Source organism: Gorilla gorilla, chromosome 6 (assembly GCF_029281585.2).
Source record: "Gorilla gorilla gorilla isolate KB3781 chromosome 6, NHGRI_mGorGor1-v2.1_pri, whole genome shotgun sequence".
NCBI lineage: Eukaryota > Metazoa > Chordata > Mammalia > Primates > Hominidae > Gorilla > Gorilla gorilla.
In genome coordinates, this window is record NC_073230.2 from 57,582,283 (window position 1) to 57,599,736 (window position 17,454).

The window sequence follows — 17,454 nt, forward strand, 5'->3', positions numbered from 1 at the left end:
ACAAGCCAACAGATGGCTCAGATTTTAGAATCAGCAGATAAGTTATTTAAAATAGCAATGAGATGGATTTTTTAAAAAACTATAAAGAAAGGTGGATAAACAGACAAATAATTTAGGAGACATGGAAACTATATAGAATAGCATATTAAAACTAAAACATACAATATCTGAAATAAAATTTTACTGTATGGGATTAATAGCAGATTGGACACAGAGAAATGAGGATTAAGTAAACCTGAAGATAAGTCAATAGAAATCATTAAAATTGAACTACTGGCTGAAAAAAAATTTGTTTTTTTAAAAAATGAATAAAGCCTCAGTGACATGGGGACAGTGTTGAGCATTCTGAAATACGTGTAGTTGGAGCCCAAGTAGAAGGAAAGATTGCAAAACAAAATGTTGGCCAAAACTTTTAAAAATTGGATCAAAAACAGCAATCTAGACACACAGTAAGCTCAGCAAACTTTAAATAAGATAAATAAAAATGGGCCAGGCTCAGTGGCTCACACCTGTAATCCCAGCACTTCGGGAGGCCGAGGCCAGCGGATCCCGTCAGGAGTTTGAGACCAGCCTGCCCAACATGGCGAAATCCCATCTCTACTAAAAATATAAAAATTAGCTGGGCATGGTGGTGGATGGCTGTAATCCCAGCTACCTGGGAGGCTGAGGCAGGAGAATCGCTTGAACCCAGGAGGCAGAGGTTGCAGTGAACTGAGATGGTGCCACTGCACTCCAGCCTGGGCGACAAGAGCAAACTCCATGGCAAAAATAAAATAATAAAATAAAATAAAATAAAAACGAATGGGCCAGGTACAGTTGCTGTACCTGCACTTTGGGAGGCCGACACAGTGGATCACTTGAGGCCAGGAGTTCCAGACCAGCCTGGCCAACATGACAAAACCCCATTTCTACTAAAAATACAAAAAATAGCTGGGCATAGCGGTGGGTGCCTGTAATCCCAGCTATTTGGGAGGCAAGATGGTGCCGCTGTACTCCAGCCTGAACTACAGAGTGAGACTCTGTCTCAAAATAAATAAATACATAAGAAATGACTCTTAGGAGCAGCATAGTTAAGTGGTTAACTTAAAAATAATGATATAAAGAAAATCTTAAAACAGGCCAAAGACGGAGGCAGAGTAGACACAGGGAACCAATATTTAGGAAACTGCTGAACTTCTCGTTCAAAGCAATGAAAGATAAAAACACTGAAACAACATCTTCAGAGTTCTAAGGAAAATAAAAACCTGTCAACCTAGAATTTAATTTCCAGAGATAGATATTTTCAGCAATGAAAGTAAAATGTTCAGATAAATAAAAGCTGAGAGATTTTGTTTCTAGAGGACTTATAGTATAAGACATGCTAAAGGAAGTTTTTCAAGTTGAAAATGGACTAAAATGGGATTCTAGATGGAGACTTGGGTCTACAGAAAAAAAATGAAGAATACTGGAAAGAGAAAATATGTGAGTAAATAGACATGTTATTTTTCTTTTTTTCCCATTCAAGAAAAATTTAATTGACTGTTCAAAGAAAAAATAATATTAACTATGTGTTGTGGTGCTTATAACATGTCGATGTAAGATATAGCACAGTGCACTAATAGCCTGAACAATGGGATAGGGTATGTATTAAGTTACATTATTGTGAAGTCCCTACATTATTCACAAAGTGCAATAACATTAATCAAGGTGTAGTGTGATGAGGATAATACTGTAATTCATATGGCAACCATAAAAAAAGTAGAACAAGCACATATAGCTAAAAAGCCAATAGAAGAGATACAGTAAAACACTTCTAAAAATTTAACTCACAAGGACACAAAAAGGGAAGAACAAAGGAAGAAAGAATATGGGGACAAAGAGAAAACAAGTAGCAAGGTGATAGGACATAAAACCAATTATACTGATAATTACAGTGGACTAAACACTTTAAATAAAGGCCAGAGATTTTTATTTAAACACAAGAAAGAAGGGGTACAGACGTTTAGGCCACAGGATGGCCTAGTTGGCCTTTCTCACTTTATGCTATTTACCAGATGAATTTTAAATACAAAGGTATATAAAATACAAAGATATACAGAAAGATTGAAGGAATGGAAAAAGATATGTAATACAAAGAGGAAGCACAAGAAAAATGGTGCGAGTGTGTTAATAACAAACAAAATAGGGTTTTATAAAAGGAGTATAAGCAGATATAAAAAGAACCATTTTATAACAACTAGAACTCAAATAATTGAAAGTATTAACAATCCTACATGTATACAAGTAGTTTCAAAATGCATGAAGCAAAATTGACAGAACTAAAGTTATTAAAAGCAACCCCACAGTCATAGTTTGAGATTTCAATGGCTAGCTTGTATAAGTGATAAAAAATATAAACAAAAAATCAGTAGGAATATAAAAGATGGGAAAAATATCATCAACCAACCAGCTCTGATTGCCACTTGCAGAACACCACACCTAACATGTACAGAGTGCACAATCCTTCCCAGGGCTCAGGAAATACAGACCAAGATGGAACATGTGATGGACCCTGAAACCAGTCTTAACACATTTGGAAGGATGAAAATAGTAAATATTATATTCTCTAGCCACATTTAAATTAAATTAAAAATAAATGTCAGTAATTATAAAATTATCTAGAAATTATGTAGAAACTCTCCAAATATTTGGAGATTATGCAGCAGACATTAAATGAGAAACAGGTTGAAGAAAAAACTCCTCCAGAATAATTTAAAAATATTTTCAACTCAGTGTTGGGAAGACAAATATCGACATTTATGGGATACAGATATGGTGGCCCTTAAATAAAACCAATAGCTTTAAATTGTTACATTTCAATAGAAGAAGAGAGTACAAAACCAGTTACCTAAGCTTCCAATATAAAAATCTACAAAAAAGACAGCAAGATTTACCCCCAAAATATCAATGAAATAAAAAACAAACTACAGAACACATCAACAGAGCCCAACTAAGATTTTTTAAAAATAATAATGAAATTTTAAGAAAAGTGAGAGAAAATAATTAAAAACAAGAGGATGAAATTAGAAAGATAGCTACAGATTTTTCAGATATTGAAAGGATAACAAAGGTTTATTTTGAATATTATGCCAAAACAACTTGACAACTTAGATAAACTGACTGAATTTCTTTAAAAAGCAATTTACCAAAATATTAGAAATTCTGAATAGTTATATGTCATTTCAAAAATTGAATTTATAATTAAACATCTACTTATAAGGAGACCTCCAGGCTCAGATGGCTTGACTGGTGAATTCTATCAAACATTTAAAGAATAAATAGTATCAGTCATATACAAACTCTTTCAGAAAAGACAGGATAAGAAAATGCTTCCCAATTTCCATTGTAAAGCCAGAATTACCTTAAAAGCAAAAGCTAACAGAAATCTTACAAGAAATTATAGACCAATATTTCTCATGAACATAAACATGAAAATCCTCATTAAATATTAGCAAACTGAATGCAGCATTATGACCAAGTGGGATTTATCTCAGGAATGCAACATGTGTTCAACATTCAAAAATCAATATAATTTATACATTAAGAAAAAAATTCCTATGATAAGTTTATTAGATACAAAAAAATGCACTGGACAAAATTCAACACTTAGTTATTATAAAAACAATCGCAAAGGAAAAAAGAAAGAAATTTCCTCAATCTAAAAAGGACATCCACAAAAATACCTACAGCCATTATTATATTTAATCATCCATTTTGAATATTTTCTATGTATGAATTTGAGGCTCCGAGTCCTTTTATTCCACATTGTGTTACAGGTCCCTAAAGAATGAAATGAAGTATTTAAAAATAAAAAGAAATAAAGATTGAAAGAAAGAATTAAACTTGTCTTTATTTGATGCCAATACAATTTTTTTCTTAAAAAAATACAAAGGATATGCAAAGCAATTACTAGAATTAATAAATGAATTAACCCAGGTGATAGGACATAAGGTCAATATGCTAAAACCAATTTCATTACTATACACTAGCAAGAAACAATTGGAAAATAAAACTTTAAGGTATTTATAATAACATCTAAAAACAGAAAATACTTTGTAATAAATTTTTAAAATTGTGTGTTAGAACTTTGTATTAAAAAATTCACAGAGAAAATTAAGTTAACATGTAGAGACATGTACTATGTTCATAGATTAGAGATTCAATGTTATTAAGATGTCAGGTCTCTCCCAATGGATCTGTGGACTCAATACCACCCAGCAAGTATGTCTCTAGAGGCTGACACGTTGCTTCAACTACTCGTAAGGAAATTCAAAGCAATATACTTAATAAATTCAAAGCTAATACTTTTTTTTAATCAAAAGGACGGACACTACCTGATTTCAAGGCTTATTATAAAGGTATTTAATTAAGGAACTAATGGCATTGGCATACAAATCTATCTTTAAAGCTGTGGAACAGAACAGGTATCTGACAAATTCACTTGATAGTTGATGGAATTTTGAAAAATATTGAAAAGAAAGTTATCTTTTCTAGGATATTTTTGTCTACTCTGAGGATGAGGACAGTCCTCAACAAATGATAATGGAAACGGTAGGTATCTGTATGGAAGAAAGAAACCTTGACTTCTAACTCTGGATACATCACAAAATTACCTTGAACTAGATCATAGACCTAAATACAAAATCTAAAACAATACAGCATCCAGAAGAAAACATGGACAGAATTGTTCTTGACCTCAGAGCAGGCAAAAATATCCTAGAAAAGACAAAAAGAAACGAGGAATAATGAAGAAAACAAAATTTTTAAGTTGGAATTTGTTAAATAAATTATTGCTTTTTAAGAGGCTTTAAAAATGCAGGTGTTTTTAAACTTTGTTTTCACTTCATTGTTAAAAAATGAAAGAACAAGATTTTAAAACTTTTTAAAAACAATGAAGTTCCGGGCACGGTGGCCCAGCACTTGGGGAGGCCGAGGTGGGTGGATCACGAGGTCAGGAGTTTGAGACCAGCTTTGGCAACATGGTGAAACCCCGTCTCTACTAAAAATACAAAAATTAGCTGGGCGTGGTGGTGCAGACGTGTAATCCCAGCTACTCAGGAGGCTGAGGCAGGAGAATCACTTGAGCCTGGGAAATGGAGTTGCAATGAGCCGAGATTGTACCACTGCACTCCAGACTGTATGACAGAGCGAGACTCTGTCTCAAACTAAATAAATAAATAATTAAAGAAATAAGCAAAATAAAAATTAAAAACAATGAAAATGGGGGAAAATATTTATAATTTTTATATCTAAGGATGTCTCTCCAAAAAATGTATAAACTCCAGAAACTCAACAAAAAAGACAAATAATCAATTTGTTTTTATTCAAAAACAGGCAATTATAAATAGACTCCTTACAACATAATATATACAAAACGCCAAAAGCACATGAAAAAGTGTCTGACATTGGCTAGTTAGAAGGCAAAGGCAAATTAAAACTAAGCTGAGATGCTACTTCACATGTACTAGGTTGGCTAAAATTCAAAAAGATTAATAACATCAATATTGGCAAGGAAGTAGAACAATGGGAATTATCAAATACTGCTGGTAGAAGTACAACACATGGCCAGACATTTTGGAAAGTAATTCAGCAATTTCTTATAGGGTTATATATATACACATATATATATATATAAATGTATATATATATATATACATACAGCAATTACACTTCTCAGAGAGCATAAACCCACAGGAAGACATATCAGTTTATTCCCAATAACCAAAGCCCAAAAACAACCCAAATGTCTTTAACAGGTGAATGGAGAAACAAACTTTTGAAGAGCCATACAATGTGACACTACTTAGCAAGAACATTGAACAGTTTCCTAATGTACATAATCACATGAACAGATCTCAAAAACATAGTATTGAGTGAAAAAAGACACACAAGAGACTATATGATGCTATGTGATTCCATGTATAGGAAGTCCTTAAGCAAAATGGAAGTGATTTTCTGATATTGGGTGTGTGAAGGATTGGTTTGGCAGTATCAACCTGAAAAACAAGCAGAGTCAGGCTCTCTAAAAGAAAAGATACTTATCGGGGAATAGGGCATTGCAGTGGGAATAGACATGTCATACTAAACTATGTGTGTATTCAGGGAGGTAAGGGAAAACTAAGGATTTTAAAGGGAAAATGAGAAGAATTTCATAATTGCTTTTAAATAATTATCTTTGACTACAAAGATCTATAGCAAGGGTGACACAAGCCAGAGGTTGGACAGGCAGTTGCTGGACAGATAGATGTCCTGGAAGATTTTTTGCGTAGGGTTGTGACAGCCTTTGTGCAAAGTTTTGGTTTTTGTAGCCTTTTTTTGTTATCAGGCATACAAGCATGAGAAGTTTCTATTCATAGCCTTTCCCAGCTCTATTTGTCAGTGGTTTCCTAACATTAGTGACTCTGTTTTGATTCTGACAACTTTCATGGCAGTCAGATAGGATATTGACTGAAATCGACAACAGGAAAGTTACTGAGGGGTAACAATGTATATTTTGATTGGTGTGTTTGTTACAAATGTATATATTTGTCAAAATTCATCCAAGCATATAAAGTCTGTACATTTTATTGTATGTAAACTATTCCTCAATAAAGTTGGTTAAAAATTACATAAGCATCTTCTAGATCTTTAGATGATCACCTTGCTGAGGGCCATCATGTGATTTTGTTTCTCACAGTTCAGATGTTTATTATTATGCTGATACTGCTTTTGGTACAATTTTAATAGTCACAGATTCAATAAGACACAGCAGAGAGTCTTCATAAATAACGGCTACAGTTATGTTAAGTAGAGGCCAGTGACTTTATGGGAAGCCATGCTAATGAAGCATTGAAATAATCTAAATACAGAAAAATGTTGGAGAATCCAGGCCCCGCTAGGCAGGAATCCTCTGACAATGCTGAGCTCAGAACTCAAGAGTAATTAGAAACATTGGCCTCCCAAGCTGAGCAGGCATGGGGCTTCGGGAATACTCTCTGCTCTGTCCTGGTAAGCTAATGTAGCTCGTTTCCATTTCATCGGTTTTGTAGTTTATATTATATCTGTTCTGTAAGTTTATTTTTATAGTTGTCTAAAAGTTATAAGCCTAACAGTTTGTAGTGTTTTATGTTTGCATATATATTTAAGTAAAATTACAATAAAAAGAATTTAAGTCAACATTGGGGGTCTGTGAGAATATTTTCTACTTTAAAGAGATCAATACATTATTCAAGGCTGGAAAATGCTGAGTATTTCCAAATGGTGTTATAATTGGAAAAGATCCAGAAATCTTGATTGGATGCTGGGGCTGCCAGAAAAAAATGGAGCAGAGCTGGCAATGGTGGCTCTTTGCACAATTCAGAACCAGTTCTGCATCTGAGCACATAGAGGCAGATTTGCTGGGATGGCATGAAAGGAATTCTTGTGCAGAAAAAGCGGTGGCTTAATTTCTAAGACAGCACTTTTGAGAATACTGAAAATAGGACTAAACACCATTTATAGTCTAATTATTATGGTAGAATTTTGACAACTGCAGATATGTTGTCAGGCCACCATTTGAATTGTTATATAGCCGATTCAATTAATGAACCATTTTATTTGTCAGGGCTTCTGAAATTCCAAGTGACAGAAGACTTCAATTCAAATAAGCTTGGGGGGAAAAAAAAAAGATGTGAATTGGCTCTGGTGATTACAAAGAGAACCAGTTAGAAACTTCTTTGAGCCTGCAAGGACCTCACACCTCACATCACATTATTAGGAGTTGATTTGTCTTCTTTTCTTGCTTCAGTTTTCTTCTGTGCTGTCTCCCTTTCAGGTAGAACCTACCTACAACTTACAGTGACCCTAGCAGGCGAAGCCTTAATTTTTACAAGATTCAAGTCTAGTAGGAAAAATAAAAGACATATTTTATTTTCATATGGTTCAAGATGGACCCAGCCTTTGCAGTCTCAATGGGATTGATCACAGGAGCATCCTTGAATATCCAGCATGACCAAAGGATGACAATGCTGGCCAGGTGGGGTCCCCTGCTGCAGCCAGCAGCTCCAACTGAGAATCAGGTGTGTTGAGACTGGGGCAGGAGTTGGTTCTCTAGAGGAAAACAGGTCAGTGTGTGTTATCAGAAGAAAGAGAATGGATATCGGGTGGCAAACATTTATATATCTGTTGTCAAATAGATATCAATATCTGTCTTTCAGTGCACAATCTCCAACAAAATAGGTATTAGCATAAAAAATAAATCTATGCTGAATTAACAGCAACAATATCTTTGAGGCACATGGCAGAAATATGATTTAAATACAAGTATAGAAGGTGGATTTGAAACTATTTGAAAAATTTTACTCAAAGGATACTGGTGAACTTCTGGTTTCTGGTCCAGCACATAAGTAGCGAAGAAGTCTTCTCAACACTCTTACAAGTCAAAAGCTGAGTGAACTGAAAAAGCAACAAAAAGCTCTTCTTAGATCTGTCAGGGAAGTGAGATCACAGGCCAAACCACTGCCTCTAAATTAGACAGACAAGTGAATAACAATTTACCAGAGCAGTAATCCATGGAGGAGCAACCCCCATGTGCCAGGGTAGAAACATCTGAACTGTAATTGACGAAGTGCCGGGGGTTCATTGTGGACAAGTCTGGAGGTAAAAACTCTGGCTAGACCCAGTCACCAGGCACGGGGAGAAAAGGGTACACTTTTGTTAGTTTTGCCTCCTAGAGATCAAACAGGATCCTGCTTCCAGCAAAGGGAGGGGAAAAGGAACTATTTTGAATACACCAGAGCACTCTCTTCTTAACAGGAAGAAGAAGGCCTGCCTTCAGAAGAAACTAGTTAACCAGAGCCTAGCCTGCCAGGGTTTTCTTGGAGTCTAACTACCTTGAGTGAGGGGAATATCCAACTCTAGCCCACTCCAGCCACCCTGTGCCACCTAAAGGGGGATAAAAAATTGAGAAGTACTTGATGAAGTTTACAGTCCAGAAGCACAGGCTTGCCACATACTGAGACCTACTCACAGGACTATACCTTGTTTCCCCTCCCCACACCTTACCACCACAGCACTAAAGCCCAATGACACAGTTCCTTTCATGCATTAAATCATGCCCTGCTATCAAGAAAAAATTATAAGGCACACTGAAAGGCAAACAAAACAAAACAAAACAAAACAAAAAACAGTTTGAAGAGACAGAACAGACATCAGAACCAGATATGGAAGGGATGTTGGAATTTCAATACCAGAAACTTAAAACAACTATAATTAATATGCAAAGGGCACTAATGGATAAAGTAAATACCATGCAAGAACAATTGAACAATGTAAGCAGAGAAATAGAAATTCTAAGAAATTTTGGTTAACCAAAAAGAAACACTAATGAAGAAAACCACTGTTAGAGAAATGCAGAATGCCTTTGATGAGCTTATTATTATTAAATAGTAGACTGGACATAGCTGAAAAAAGAATCCCTGAGTTTGAGGATATCAGAATAAACTTCCAAAATTAAAAAGCAAAGAGAAAAATGACTGAAAACAATAGAATGGAATTGAGACAATTATCTGAGACAACTGCAAAAGAAACAATATACGTGCAATGGAATTCCCAAAGGAGAACAAAGAGAAAAAGGAATGGAAGAAATATGTGAAACAATAATGACTGAGAATTTCCTCAAGTTAATGTCAGATATCAAACCACAGATCCAGGAAACTCAGAGAACTCCAAGCAGGGACTGGATTTAATTTGCTGGAAGACAGAATATCAATTATTAGAATAATAGACCAAATTGAATAATGTGATGTAAAGAATGAAGTTAAAGGCCAATGACTAAGTACATAATACCAACTCCAGAGGAATAAAATAGAGAAGACCTCTCCATTCTCAAATTCCATGGATTCCTGAGCATCTCTTCACTGGCCAGTGGTGGAAACCAGGTGCTGAATTCCTCAACAGCCCTCCAAAGGATTGTTTTCTTGAATATCACTAGGGAGTATGGAATAATTAGGATGCATAAGATATGAGAAAAGTGATATAACAAGAATTTTTGGCCCAGAACCACAGAGAAATTTCAGGCTTATTTATGCCTGGTGCTGAAAGGAAGGAGTTTCTTTCAATAGCTGGAGATAAAACTTAGCTAGCATGTTCCTGAGTGAGGGTGTGAAGTGGTGCCTGGAAAAGCCTGGAAAATGGCAGAGAAGTCCGGAGGCCTGTGCTCCATCAGTGTCCTAGGGCTCAGTGTATTTGCAGAACTGTTTTGCATGATTAAGTACAGTCCTAGTGGGTTGGTGTTGAGGAGGTGGGGAGCTTAGGGAGAGGGGTGAGGGAGTGGAGGGTGTTGGTAACCGGAGATGTAGGAAAAAGCACTTTGTGTCATGTCGTTTTGTGATTCTTTGTTAATTCATCCGGTAAACATTTATTGTGCCCCTGCTGCATGCTATAGATGCTACATGCTGTAGATGCTAGAAATACAGAAGTGAGATAGAGTAGGGGTGGTCACTGTCATTGTCCTTGTCCCGTAAGTCCTAGATATCTATATGTTCTCATGTTTAGATCCCATGAAGAAGTTGTTTGGAACAAGGACTTACCTCCTTGTGACAATGAGCCCAGGATTCTTCTGAAGCACACACCCACTGTCTCAGCCCAAGTATGAGGCCCAGTGTCAGAGCTTCAAGCAGCGTCAGGGAGAAGTCAGGTTCCTGACCATCTGTTTACAGAGGGAATCCCTTGTACCTCCCATCCTCAGGTTCTGCCATTATCCCATATAGCTAGTGATACTTGGGAAAGAATTGAGGGGCCCCAGAGAATTTCAAAGTCCCCTTGGCACACCAGGGAATATTCTAGAGCTCAACCAGCTTGGGACCAAGGAGATAAGCCATCCTGGGAGACCCACTTTCCTGACTCTCCACCAAAGATGAATGTGCCCCTGTGATATTATGAAATACATATTTGGTCTTCAACTCTGCTTCCTGGCATATATCTGCTAAAATCTTTAGAGTCTCCAAAGTAATGTCTTTTTGTATTTTAATGAGTCTGTCATGATTTAACCTACATGCCTGCCTAACGAAGCCTCCATAAAAACCCAAAAGGATAGCATTTGAAGAGCTTCAGGATAGCTGAATGTGCAGTGGTTCCTATGAGGGTGGGACACCTGGAGAGGGCATGGAAGTTCCATGCCTTTTCCCCCACACCTTGCACTATGCATCTCTTCATCTGTATCCTTTGTAATATCCTTTATAATAAACTGGTAAACAAAGTCTTTCCCTGAGTTCTGTGAGCCACTCTAGTAAATTAATCAAACCAAAGAAGGGGGCTTATGGGATCCCCAGTTTATAGCCAGTCATTCAGAAGCACAGGTAAAACAACCTGGGCCTTGAGATTGGCATCAGAAGTGGGAGCAGTCTTGGGGACTGATTTCCCAACCTGTGGGATCTGAGGCTATCTCCAGATAGACGGAGTCAAAATTGAACTGAAGGACACCCAGCTGGTGTCTACTGCAAAACTGATTGCTTGCTTTATGGTTGGGGGTAATCCCCAAACATTTGGCCACAGAAGTTTTCTGTGTTGATTGTCATGGTGTGAAAGCAAATTAAAAATAGAGTTCGTTTTTTTTCTCTTAGCCACTGACTCATTATGAGCCCACCTGGAAACACCCTCCCCTTCCTGCACTGCTTTCTGCTGTGCTCAGCCAAGCAAAGCATCCCCTACATAGACCACAGGGTATAAATAATACTCCATCTCTTGTGGTATCACAGCCAGGTCCAGTGTCTGGCTCCTGGGAAGACCATGGGCCAGAGAAGTCAGGAGAAAACACATCCCAACTCAGAAGGGCTCCAGAGTGGATTTCAGGTTCCCTTTATTGACTCCAAGGAAAAATCCTGTCCAAATAGGGCCACATGGCATGCAGCACTAGCCAGAGATTTCCTCCTTTGGAACTCTCCAAAGGTAAGAGGAGGAAACAGCTTTAAAAATGCAACCCGAAGCTTCTTACCTCTGCCTTATGGACCTAGATCCTTTCCCACTATTGCACAGTGCTATGCCATCTGCAATTCCAACCATTCTAAACCAACTGCTTATTGTACTTCTTAGAGTAGTAAACTTTGATAGGCCTTTGTTTCACAACAATTGTTTCTGAAACTTCTTTTTAGTCCATATCTATGGGGTCTGTGATACCAGTACAGTGGATGACTTTATAGTCTACGAAAAATGGATCCCTGGAAACCTCTTTTCAAGGAGTAAGATTTTGCCACTGATTTCAGAAGAATATCTGTGAGTCATCCATTTGATTATCTGAACAGATGCTGCTGACTTTTGGCATCGTAGCAGAAGGCATGAGTCCCCAAGGTGTGTTGTAATCAGGCAGCATGTGCGGCGGTCAGCCCAGGGAACAGTAACTCTCAGCCGCAGACATGTATCAAAAGGGGAAGCAGTAATGGGGCTGTTGCCCTGCCGACTGGTAGCTCGTTCCAGGGCAGAACTTTAATTAGTGGCTCCCTTAACAGCCAGGCCTGCTCTGTGTATATCCATAAAAAGCCATCTGAGCACCAAAGTGGCCTCTCCCACTCATTAATGGTCACCTTTCTGCCTGAACCACAACAATCCTGCTGACCCTTGATTTCAGGTGGAAGTGGCTTTTATTCCCTCTAACCCTCAAAGATGGTTTCAAAGCATTTCCTTCACTGGCCCAAGCCCAGAATTCAAGTTAAATGGCTTTGCCAAAGGTGTGAACTAAATGAAGGAAAGTTCTTCTCCTTGGGCTCAGGCAATCTGCAGTCAGCGGGAGGAGTGAGTGCATGAACAGGAGTGGGGAGCCCTTTGTGTTTTCTGCAGACACTGCTGCATCTGCTGTGCCTGGAACACACAGTCCCCAGGAGGTCCTCCTTCCCCAGGGCAGCCACACTGTCTCCTCACCTGTAAAGGTGAGGTGTGGCAGCAGTCTGCCAGTTCTCTCCACTGCCACCTGTAAAGCTGGCTCGCCTTGGCATCCCAAGCAGTTCTCCCCATAGAGCAAATATGCAAGGTTCCCTCGCTGGATCTGCGTTCCATTAAGGCCTTCTTGGTTTCCTGGTCAGGTCTGCGGTCATCCTAACTTCGTTTATGTTTTATTCCACACAGTCTCTTTTCCACTTTCAAACCACATCAGCTGGCACCCTCAGTTGCAGCAGATGACCTTGTCTCATCCTTCTGGGAGCACACCTGAGCTCCTTACCTCTCTTCTATTTCATTTGCAAATGGGTGCCCTGAGGTGCCTCTCCTCCCGGGGCATGGTCCCTTGTGTTTTCCTCCCAGGCAAACCTGCTCTTTGACTCTTCTTCCTCAGGGTCTGGTATAATATCCATCAAGGGATCCTTTCTCAGCCATGCATGTGTTAATGTGTTCTCTCATTTGTGGGCAAACATGAGTCCCTGTTAGAGGGGGTCCCGGCCTGAGGACATGAAGATGGAGTGGCATCTCAGGACTGCCCCCGAGGCCCCTACAACCCACTCTGGTCCTTGCATGACCTGTTGCTTCTCTGCTGTGATGAATATAAGGCCTAGTGCATGAGGTCGTGCAGTTCTGGCTGGATAGAGATGCTGGGGAGAGCCAGTTAATCCAGAATAGTAAGTCATAGAGCCACAGCCCACTTGGAGGAGACAGCAGTGGGGCTGTACTGGGACAGGACACCGGGAGTGCAGTCACAGGTGTCACTGTCAACCAGGCACTTGCCTTATTAGCTGGGTAACCTTAGTCAAGTCTCAACCTCTTTCAGGCATGGTTTCCCACGGGCAAAATGAAAAACAGTAATGGTTGCTAAGACTAGTAGTCTTGTAAGAAATTGAATGAGATGGTTGTGAACTTGCCCAATATTGTATAAATAATAAGTGAATTTCTCCTAATTCTGGCTTTCCTTCCTTCCCTCCCTCCCTCTTCCATCCTTCTTCTTTCCCTCCTTCCTTCCTTCTTCAATCCTTCTTCTTCTCATCTTTCTTTTCTTCCTTTTCCCTATCTTCTTTGTTCCTTCCCTCTTTCCCTTCCTCCCTTCCTTTCCTTCTTCCCTCTCTTACTTTCTCCCTTCCTTCCTCTTTTCCTCAATTCTTCTCTTCCTCCTGCCCTCTCTTCATTCCTTCCTTCTTTCCCTCTTTCCTTTCTTCTTCTCTTCCCTCATTCTTTCTTTCCTTCCTTCCTACATTTTTTCCTTCTTTCATCCTTCTCCTTTCCCTCCCCCATTCCCTCTCTACCTCTTTCCATCCCTCACTACCTTCTTCTCTTTCTTTACTTCCTTTCTTCCTCCCTCCCTTCCCTCTTTCCTTCCTTCCTCTCTCCCTTCTTCCCTCCCTTGCTCTTCTTCTCTCCCTCCCTCGCATTTCTTCTCTCCCTCCCTCTGAATTGCCTTCCCTTTCTTTCTCCCCTCCCTCCCTCCTTCTTTCCTTCCCTCCTTCTATTGCTGCTTCCTTCCCTCCTTTTCCCTTTCCCTCCTCAATTGGTCCTATTGGCTCTAAGAATAGAAGGATGAATAAAGCATAGCCACTGCCCTTAAATAAGCAACCATTTCAGAGGTGAGTACAGATAATCCAGAGCTATGAGAAAGTTGACTATTATAAGGGACATTAAAAAAACAGTTGACATAAAAAAAGTTGACATTAAAAAAAAGTTTAAGGGACATAAAAAAAGTTGACATAAAAAGTTAACTGTTAAAAGAGACATAAACCACTCTCTGGGGAGAAAATAAAGATAAGATTAATTCTGCCAAAAGGGACAGGAAAGGTGACTGGCCTAGAATCCTGCCTGGAACCCACTTGCTCTGCATTGCTCAGGGTTGGCCCTGTGGCCAAGCTCAGACTCTCACACTGGCTACTAAATATGACTGTACCTCAGCAGATGGATTTAACTCTTGCACACAGGAAGAAAATGGAAGCAATGAACTCAGTTAAAACGGGGCATGAAAGCAGAAATGTGCTATATTCCTAGAGTGCTTTGGGCTTCCTATTCATTCAGAGATCCTCTCTCTTCCCTTTTAAAGGTGAGAAAACAAAGAGCCTGTAACACTGAGTGACTTGTTCAAAGTTGCAAAACTGGCCCCTGGTGGAACTTGGATTACACTCATGTCACTTCAGTCCCTGACCAGAGATCTTTCTGCTCCTGCCTTGCACTCTAGCCTGGAAAAAAGGAAAGGATGGAAAAGTAAAGAGGAAGGGAAAGGCAAAAGGGAAGGGGAAGAAGAAGGGGAAGTGGAGAGAAAGAGAAGGGAAAGGGAAGGGAAGGAGAGAGGAAGGGAGGGGAGGGGAGGGGAGGGGAAGGGAGGGGAGGGGAGGGGAAGGGAGGGGAGGGGAGGGGAAGGGAGGGGAGGGGGAGGGGAGAGAAGTGAAGGGAAGGGAAAAAGGGGGGAAGGGAAGAGAAGGGAAAGGAAGGCAAGGGAAAGGAAAATAAGTGGAAAGGAAGAAAGGAAAGAGGGAGGGAGGGAATAAAGGAAAGAAGGAAAGAAATGAGGGAGAGAAAGAGGAAAAGGAGAGAAATGGAGGAGGGAGGGAGAAAGGGGAGAAGGAGGGCAAAGGGAAGGAAGGAAGGAAAGAAAGGAACAAAGAAGGAAAGAAGAAAAGTTAATCGCAACAATTCATTACACTGGCAATAAATAAATTGTATATTCCTTCAACGCCTGCAAAATCCCCTATATTTTCTTGAATTACTCAGCTCATCGAGCTGCATGGATATTGTTCTTCTTCACAAAGGACAGCAATCCCTTGGAAACTGCTTTCGTCCCTCATTCTATCAGGCCTGTAACACTATCTCGGAGAACATCTAACAGAACAAAGCCACTTGGACACTTGGTCACTTAATTCATCCTCAGTTTTGTCAGGCCTCTTCTTGAAAACTTGGCTATCTCATATTCATGGCTCTCTACTGGAAGTAGCTGGCTGGGACAAGAAGTTTCTGATTCAGAGAGACCGGTGATTGAGGTGGGATTAATAAAGGGACATCATTATTTCCTCAGCTGAGCCCCCAATCAATTTTTCAGTTAGACTCTTGGACACATAATGTTACTGTTTCGTTCTTATTAGTCACATGTGTTTGGGGATACCCCATTGTAACCACATGAGAGTACTGTTGGCAAAACAAAACAAACAGGATGTTTAATGACAAGAACAGAATTAGCTAATAAGTCAAATAACAAAATTTGTAGCCTAACCCATGCTATAAAAGCACTTGATTTTATAGAACTGAGGGCCCATTTTGCACATTACATATGATCACACCTCAAGCCGTGTTTTTATTTTGGTGGTGTTGTGAAAGGTGTGATATTTGGATTAGAGCATCATAAAGACACAGAAGCCATAACTGATTAGAGCATGTGATGAGAGGCAGGTGGGTGGGTAGGCAGCTGCAGCCACAGCAAATGTGGCCTGTCTCTTTTCTGAGGGTAACAAGAAACGAAAGGGCCGAGTGTGGTGGCTCACACCTGTAATCCCAGCACTTTGAGAGGCAGGGTGGATCATTTGAGGCCAGGAGTTCAAGACAAGCCTGGGCAACAAAGCAAGATCCCATCTCTACCAAAAAAAAAAAAAAACTAAACGAAACAAAACAAAACAAACAAACAAAAAATTAGCCCTGTGTGGTGACCTGTACACCCAGCTCCTCCGGAGTCTGAGGCAGGAGTTTGAGGCTGCAGTGGGCCGTGATCATGCTACTGCACTGAAGCCTGGGTGACAAAGTGAGATCGTGTCTCTAAAACATTAAAAAAAAAAAAAAAAAAAGGAAAAACTGAAACAGCAGAAGGGCTCAAATCATCCTGTACATAGAAATCCTCCATCCAGGCCAGGCGCGGTGGCTCACCAGCACTTTGGGAGACCGAGGCAGGAGGATCACGAGGTCCGGAGATCGAGACCATCATGTCCAACACGGTGAAACCCCGTCTCACTAAAAATACAAAAACAAAATTAGCCGGGGGTGATGGCGGACGACTGTAGTCCCAGCTACTCAGGAGGCTGAGGCGGCAGAAAGGCATGAACCCGGGAATCGGAGCTTGCAGTAAGTGGAGATCGCGCCACTGGAGTCGGAGCTTGCAGCAAGTGGAGATCGCGCCACTGCGCTCCAGGCTAGGCCACAGAGCGAGACTCCGTCTGGAAAAAAAAAAAAAAGAGAGAGAGAGAAAGAAATCCTCCATCCAACCCTGTTGATTGTGTCTGTGTTGGAGGGGGTGGAGGGGCAGCCTTCTCAGGCTTTCAAGGAGGGCTCCCTAGCACCTCAGCTAATATTTGTTTGTCTATACTATTAAAAGATAGAAATAACTGTGTCCCAAACCAGCCTCCCCAGTTCCCACCAGCCAGAGCGCCTGACCTTGCAGGGAAGCTTATCTGTTTACCGTCCGAGCACTTTCAGGGATTCTAAAATGCCATGAGTGGGAACCACTGCCCTGGGCCATTTCCATGAAAATTCAATTTCGGGGATTAATTTGAACAGGTACTATTGACGTTTTCTCGTTTACACAAGATCAAAGAGTAA

The 17,454-nt window shown here is 39.9% G+C and overlaps 1 long non-coding RNA gene across 1 annotated transcript; it reads right to left on the reverse strand.

Annotated features, from left to right (window-relative positions):
- Nucleotides 1-3,765: 3,765 nt before the first annotated feature.
- On the reverse strand, nucleotides 3,766-10,812 carry LOC129523599 (uncharacterized). The gene is made up of 3 exons (XR_008667131.1): nucleotides 10,566-10,812; nucleotides 8,533-9,963; nucleotides 3,766-8,430 (listed from the first exon to the last, which is right to left on the reverse strand). It is a non-coding gene; the product is annotated as an uncharacterized lncRNA (long non-coding RNA).
- Between the last annotated feature and the right edge of the window lie 6,642 nt (nucleotides 10,813-17,454).